The sequence below is a fragment of the Pristiophorus japonicus genome, chromosome 14 (genome assembly GCF_044704955.1).
Source record: "Pristiophorus japonicus isolate sPriJap1 chromosome 14, sPriJap1.hap1, whole genome shotgun sequence".
In the NCBI taxonomy this organism is placed as follows: Eukaryota; Metazoa; Chordata; class Chondrichthyes; family Pristiophoridae; genus Pristiophorus; species Pristiophorus japonicus.
The window spans coordinates 12,644,824-12,652,027 of NC_091990.1; the positions used below are offsets into that span (position 1 = coordinate 12,644,824).

The 7,204-nt window shown below is 47.0% G+C and overlaps 1 non-coding gene across 1 annotated transcript; it reads right to left on the reverse strand.

The window, feature by feature from the left end:
- Positions 1-2,879: 2,879 nt before the first annotated feature.
- LOC139280415 (U4 spliceosomal RNA) lies at positions 2,880-3,020 on the reverse strand. Its single transcript, XR_011596671.1, has one exon. It is a non-coding gene; the product is annotated as a U4 spliceosomal RNA (small nuclear RNA).
- Positions 3,021-7,204: the final 4,184 nt, after the last annotated feature.

Consider the following 7,204-nt stretch of genomic DNA (forward strand, 5'->3'; position numbering starts at 1 on the left):
GATACTCCTTTTACACACACATTTGATTGTGTCAAATTTCAACAGAGCCCCAAAGAAAAGAAAGACATACATTTATATAGCGCCTTTCACAACCACCGGAAATCTCAAAGCGCTTTACAGCCAATGAAGTACTTTTGGAGTGTAGTCACTGTTGTAATGTGGGAAAACAGAAGCCAATTTACACACAGCAAGCTCCCACAAACAGCAATGTGATAATGACCAGATAATCTGCTTTTGTGATGTTGATTGAGGGATAAATATTGACCAGGACACCGGGGATAACTCCCCTGCTCTTCTTCGAAATAGTGCCATGGGATCTTTTACGTCCACCTGAGAGAGCAGACGGGGCCTCGGTTTAACGTCTCATCCCTCTGCACTACAACGTCAGCCTAGATTTTTTTTTGTGCTTAAGTCCTTGGAGTGCAATTTGAACCCACAACCTTCAGTGTAAGGGAAGAGGGAGTGCTGAGGGAGTGCTGCACTGTCGGAGGTGCCGTTTTTTGGATGAGATGTTAAATCGAGGCCCTGTCTGCCCTCTCAGGTGCACGTAAATAAATCCCATGGCACTATTTTGAAGAAGAGCAGGGGAAGTATCCCCGGTGGCCTGGCCAATATTTATCCCTCAATCAACATCACTAAAAAAAATGATCTCATCATTATCACATTGCTGCTTGCTGTGTGCAATAGGCTGCCACATTTCCTTCATGACAACAGTGACTGCACTTCAAAGGTATTTCATTGTCTATACAGCACTTTGGGACAGCCTAAGCTCATGAAAGGTGCTATATAAATGCAAGTCTTTCTTTTTTTATCCAATGTTAGGAAAGGATAAAGTTGGTAGAATTTCTAGTTATTGCAAACGTTCTCTGGTTCAAACCCTCAGAAGTGTTCACTGACAATATTAGAGTCAGTGTTCAGTATTTTTCCATGCAAGCAGTAGGTGTTGTCTGTAAATATTTTTGCTAAGAGGTGTATTAGGTAACAAGAGTTTGGCTGTCTTGGGTGTTATGTTTCTCTTCTTAATCTTGCCTCATCTGAACATCTTTGTTGTTGGTTTCACAATATGTCAATACAAAGAGCAGGTTGCTTCATACTTTTTATAAAGAAATAATGTGATTAATAATAACATAAGAATTAGGAGCAGGAGTAGGCCATTTGGCCCCTCGAGCCTGCTCCGCCATTCAATGAGATTATGGCTGATCTTCGACCTCAACTCCACTTTCCTGCACTATCCCCATATCCCTCGATTCCCTTAATATCCAAAAATCTATCGATCTCTGTCTTGAATATATTCAAAGACTGAGCCTCCACAGCCCTCTGGGGTAGAGAATTCCAAAGATTCACCACCCTCTGAGTGAAGAAGTTCCTCCTCATCTCAGTCCTAAATGGCTGACCCCTTAATCTGAGACTGTGACCCCTGGTTCTAGACTCCTCAGCCAGAGGAAATATCCTCCCTGCATCTACCCTGTCAAGCCCTGTCAGAATTTTGTATGTTTCAATGAGATCACCTCTCATTCTTCTAAACTCTAGAGAATATAGGCCTAGTCTACTCAATCTCTCCTCATAGGACAATTATTAAAACATTAAAAAACAAATCAGGTAAACTGTCCCTCAATACCAGATAGCACATACCTGCACCATACAGGTGACAAGAACATAAGGACATAAGAAGTAGGAGCAGGAGTCGGCCATATGGCCCCTCGAGCCTGCTCCGACATTTAATACGATCATGGCTGATCTGATTTTGGCCTGTTCCCCATAACCCTTGAATCTCCTACAGTTCAAGATGTGCAGTTATCCCAAATATAACTTGTACTTATATTCTTTATTTGCTGCTTTGCTCTTTTTAAATGTTGCTTCATTGGTGGGGAAATACTAAATCAAAGCAGCAAGATACGTGAATTTAAAGTTTCGATGTTCTCCCGCGGTTCCACAGCAAACACCAAACACTTTACAAAGACAATTACTGCAATATGTTTGCTCCATCTTTGCTTAAGAATTCATAGCAACACATTGCTATTAAGAACTAGTTGGTTTATTAGCAAAGGTTTAACAATCACACTACACATTACCAGTTCATCCACCAGGCTCACAACCACCTGCCTCACTGTGGATCCCCTGAACCCAACTGGCTGGGGTTTTATTGAGTCTTGCAAACACCACGTGACTAGCTAAGCCTCTCACAATTTAACAGCTCTGCAACTATTTTAAGTTGCACCTGTAAATCAATTGCCTCCTGATTAAAGGGGCACTAAAACCGACAAACTTAAACAAAATAAACTTTAGACATTACCCGGTTCAAATAAAAATTTGGTTGTCGGGGGTGATGATGCACTCCAGTCCCTCCGGTGCCCACCTCTCGCAGAAGGCCGCGAGCATACCGGTGGACAACGCGTGCTCCATCTCCAGGGACACCCTGGCTCAGATGTAACCGCGGAAGAGAGGCAGGCAGTCGGGCTGAACGACCCCCTCGACCGCCCGCTGCCTGGACTGGCTGATGGCCCCCTTGGCCGTGCCCAGAAGCAGTCCTACGAGGAGGCCCTCGGACCTACCCGCTCCCCTCCGCACAGGGTGCCCAAAGATCAGGAGTGTGGGACTGAATTGCAACCAGAATTTGAGGAGCAGCCCCTTCAAATATTGGAAGAGGGGCTGCAACCTCACACATTCAACATACACATGGAACACGGACTCCTCCAGACCACAGAAATTGCCGGCGGCCTGGGAGTCTGTGAACCAACTTAAAAACCGATTGCACGGGACTGCTCCGTGCAACACCCTACAGGCCAAGTCCCCAATAAACAAAGGGAGGACTCCCGCGTAGAGTGCACTCCATCAGGGACCCCCGCCTCCTCCGGTTAACACCTCTACAATTATTTTGTTGTCTGCGGAGACTATCAAAAATTGTCATTGCTGACTATATTTCAAGTCGTCATAGCGGGGTATTGGGAAAAGTTTTCAATGAGCAATAATTGCGCCTCGGTTAAACCTCTTCGGCTACGATACTGCCACTGCGCACAGCTCTGCAAACATATGAGCAGGCTGACAGGGGCATAGATTACAGTTACCTTGAACAGCCTCACCACAGTGTGTGAGCACCAGTCCTTGATTCCCATTGGCTACTGACCAATGCTCTGTGACAATTATCAGTACAGCTGGTTTGTCTTTCTACAACCATCGCCGTTTAAATCTAACCATTCCGCAACCGTATCCACCCAGTCTTTTAAGTCCAGCAATTCATCCCCCCCCCGCCCCCCCCCCGACCCCGACCCAAAAAACCACAAGCAGTGTACCTGTTGTGATGTCTGTAATTGCAGCACTCGCACAGGCCTGAACTGTCACAACAGCCTATACCTTTCCTTGTGATGTGTAAATCACCAATCCATTCACAGCGCTGAACACAAAATGGAGCACTCATTAAACTGTCAGCAGATAATATTTGTGCAGTAAACGACTAAGTACAGATGTGGGGAAGAGGTACAAGGGTAGAGAAAGTGTTTCGACTAGAAAGTTTTTGGAAATAGGCTGAAAATGAGATGAGAGTAGAATAGGCAGGCCCGTAACGCTCCACAAAAAAACAGACTAGGCTTTAATTATGAAGTTTAAAGCCGTTAGCATCACAGTTGGTGCCATGGGAAAAGCACAGGGCCTTCAATCTTGTCAGAACATAAATAATTACAGATTAAAACAGGAATAAAACATGCCATGGGTAGGAAGGAAGGTTTATTGAAAATCTAAAGAAGCCTTTTATTGAGGTGAGAGGTTCATGGGCATTGTCAGGTGGGTATTGTCAGGTGGGTATTGTCAGGTGGGTATTGTCAGGTGGGTATTGTCAGGTGGGTATTGCCAGGTGGGTATTGTCAGGTGGGTATTGTCAGGTGGGTATTGTCAGGTGGGTATTGTCAGATGAGTATTGTCAGGTGGGTATTGTCAGGTGGGTATTGTCAGGTGGGTATTGTCAGGTGGGTATTGTCAGGTGGGTATTGTCAGGTGGGTATTGTCAGGTGGGTATTGTCAGATGAGTATTGTCAGGTGGGTATTGTCAGGTGGGTATTGCCAGGTGGGTATTGTCAGGTGGGTATTGTCAGGTGGGTATTGTCAGGTGGGTATTGTCAGGTGGGTATTGTCAGGTGGGTATTGCCAGGTAGGTATTGTCAGGTGGGAATTGTCAGGTGGGTATTGTCAGATGAGTATTGTCAGGTAGGTATTGTCAGGTGGGTATTGTCAGGTGGGTATTGTCAGGTGGGTATTGCCAGGTAGGTATTGTCAGGTGGGCATTGTCAGGTGGGTATTGTCAGGTGGGTATTGTCAGGTGGGTATTGCCAGGTGGGTATTGTCAGGTGGGTATTGTCAGGTGGGTATTGTCAGGTGGGCATTGCCAGGTGGGTATTGTCAGGTGGGTATTGTCAGGTGGGTATTGTCAGGTGGGTATTGTCAGGTGGGTATTGCCAGGTAGGTATTGTCAGGTGGGAATTGTCAGGTGGGTATTGTCAGATGAGTATTGTCAGATAGGTATTGTCAGGTGGGTATTGTCAGGTGGGTATTGCCAGGTAGGTATTGTCAGGTGGGTATTGTCAGGTGGGTATTGTCAGGTGGGTATTGTCAGGTGGGAATTGTCAGGTGGGTATTGTCAGATGAGTATTGTCAGGTAGGTATTGTCAGGTGGACATTGTCAGGTGGGTATTGTCAGGTGGGTATTGTCAGGTGGGTATTGTCAGGTGGGAATTGTCAGGTGGGTATTGTCAGGTGGGAATTGTCAGGTGGGTATTGTCAGATGAGTATTGTCAGGTAGGTATTGTCAGGTGGGTATTGTCAGGTGGGTATTGTCAGGTGGGTATTGCCAGGTAGGTATTGTCAGGTGGGAATTGTCAGGTGGGTATTGTCAGATGAGTATTGTCAGGTAGGTATTGTCAGGTGGGTATTGTCAGGTGGGTATTGTCAGGTGGGTATTGCCAGGTGGGTATTGTCAGGTGGGTATTGCCAGGTGGGTATTGTCAGGTGGGTATTGTCAGGTAGGTATTGTCAGGTGGACATTGTCAGGTGGGTATTGTCAGGTGGGTATTGTCAGGTGGGTATTGTCAGGTGGGTATTGTCAGGTGGGTATTGCCAGGTGGGTATTGTCAGGTGGGTATTGTCAGGTGGGTATTGTCAGATGGGTATTGTCAGGTGGGTATTGTCAGGTGGGTATTGTCAGGTGGGTATTGTCAGGTGGGTATTGTCAGGTGGGTATTGTCAGGTGGGAATTGTCAGGTGGGTATTGTCAGGTGGGTATTGTCAGGTGGGTATTGTCAGATGGGTATTGTCAGGTGGGTATTGTCAGGTGGACAAACAAGTTCTCCGAAGACCCATCAAGCCAGAATCTAAAGAAAGGTGCCATCTACCAGTTTTTAACCAGGCATCGGTGATTTTAAGTGAACTGTCCAAAATAAGAAAGAAAAAGAAAGACTTGCATTTATGACCACCGGACATCTCAAAGCACTTTACAGCCAATGAAGTACTTTTGGAGTGCAGTCACTAATTTAATCTGGGAAACGCGGCAGCAAGCTCCCACAAACAGCAATGTGATAATGACCAGATAATCTGTTTTTGTTATGTTCAACAAAGGATAAATATTGACTAGGACACCAGGGATAACTCCCCTGCTCTTCTTCGAAATAGTGCCGTGGGATCTTTTACGTCCACCTGAGAGAGCAGACGGGGCCTGGGTTTAATGTCTCATCCGAAAGATGGCACCTCCGACAGTGCAGCCCTCCCTCAGCACTGCACTGGGAGTGTCAGCCTAGATTTTTGTGCTGAAGTCCCTGGAGTGGGATTTGAACTCACAACCTTCTGACTCAGCGGTGAGGCCGCTGCTTCATAATAAGCCAGGAAGTCGGAAAAAATTTTTTTTTTAACAAGTCTGTTTTAAAAAAGAATCAAACTGTAGATATTGCAGTACAGAAAAATACCATTCAGCCCTCCGTCTTTGCCAGAGCTAGGTCCCTCACTTGGCCTCTAATTCAGATAATGTGCAGGCTGTCCATTCATTTCTGTCACCAGTGAAGGAAACACAACAACAACTTGTATTTATATAGCGCTTTTAACCTAGTGAAACATCCTGAGGCGTTTCACAGGAGTATTATGTGATAAGCGCAAGAACCCGAACCGCAGTCCAATTCCATTCCTGGACACCCACCCCCCCCACCCCGCCCACCCCCCCATCCACCCACCCCCCCCGCCCCCACCACCCACCCAACTTGAATCTGCACCATTTTGGATTTGAGAAAAGGTGGCCATCCAAGAGCCATCAACACTCATGGAGATTGCTGAATATGTCACGGAGTTTAACCATGTTGTTCACGGGCACTGCCGGCCAACCCTGACATCATCCAATTTAACATCCAGGAACTCTTGTGCGAGAGGGTCCACTGTCTTTCCAAGAGGAGCAGTTTAATGGACAAAAGATTTTCTTGATGAAGGCATTGATGTTGGCCTTGGCTCAGTGGGTAGCACTCTTGCCTCTGAGTCAGAAGATTGTGCGTCCAAGTCCCACTCCAGGGTCTTGAGTACAAGAATGTAGGCTGACACTCCCAGTGCAGTCATCATCATCAAAGGCAGTCCCACAGAATCGAGGAAGACTTGCTTCCACTCCCAAAGTGAGTTCTCTGGTGGCTGAACAGTCCGATATGAGAGCCACAGATCCTGTTACAGGTGGGACAGACATTCGTCGAGGGAAGGGGTGGGTGGGGCTGGTTTGCCGCGCGCTCCTTCCGCTGCCTGCACTTGACCTCTTCACGCTCTTTGCGTTGAGACTCGAAGAGCTCAACGCCCTCCCGGATGCACTTTCTCCACCTCGGCGGTCTTCGGCCAGGGTCACCCAGGTGTCAGTGGTGATGTCGCACTTTACCAGGAAGGCTTTGAGGGTGTCCTTGTAACGTTTCCGCTGTCCTCCTTTGGCTCGTTTACCATGAAGGAGCTCCGCATAAAGCATTTGCTTAGGGAGTCTCGTATCTGGCATGCGAACCATGTGGCCTGCCCAGCGAAGCTGATCGAGTGTGGTCAGTGCTTCAATACCGGGGATGTTGACCAGTGCAGTACTGAGGGAGTGTTGCACTATCAGTGGTGCCGTCTTTCGGATGAGACATTAAACCGAGGCCCCGTCTGCCCGCTCAGGTGGACGTGAAAGATCCTATGGTACTATTTCGAAGAAGAGCAGGGGAGTTATCCC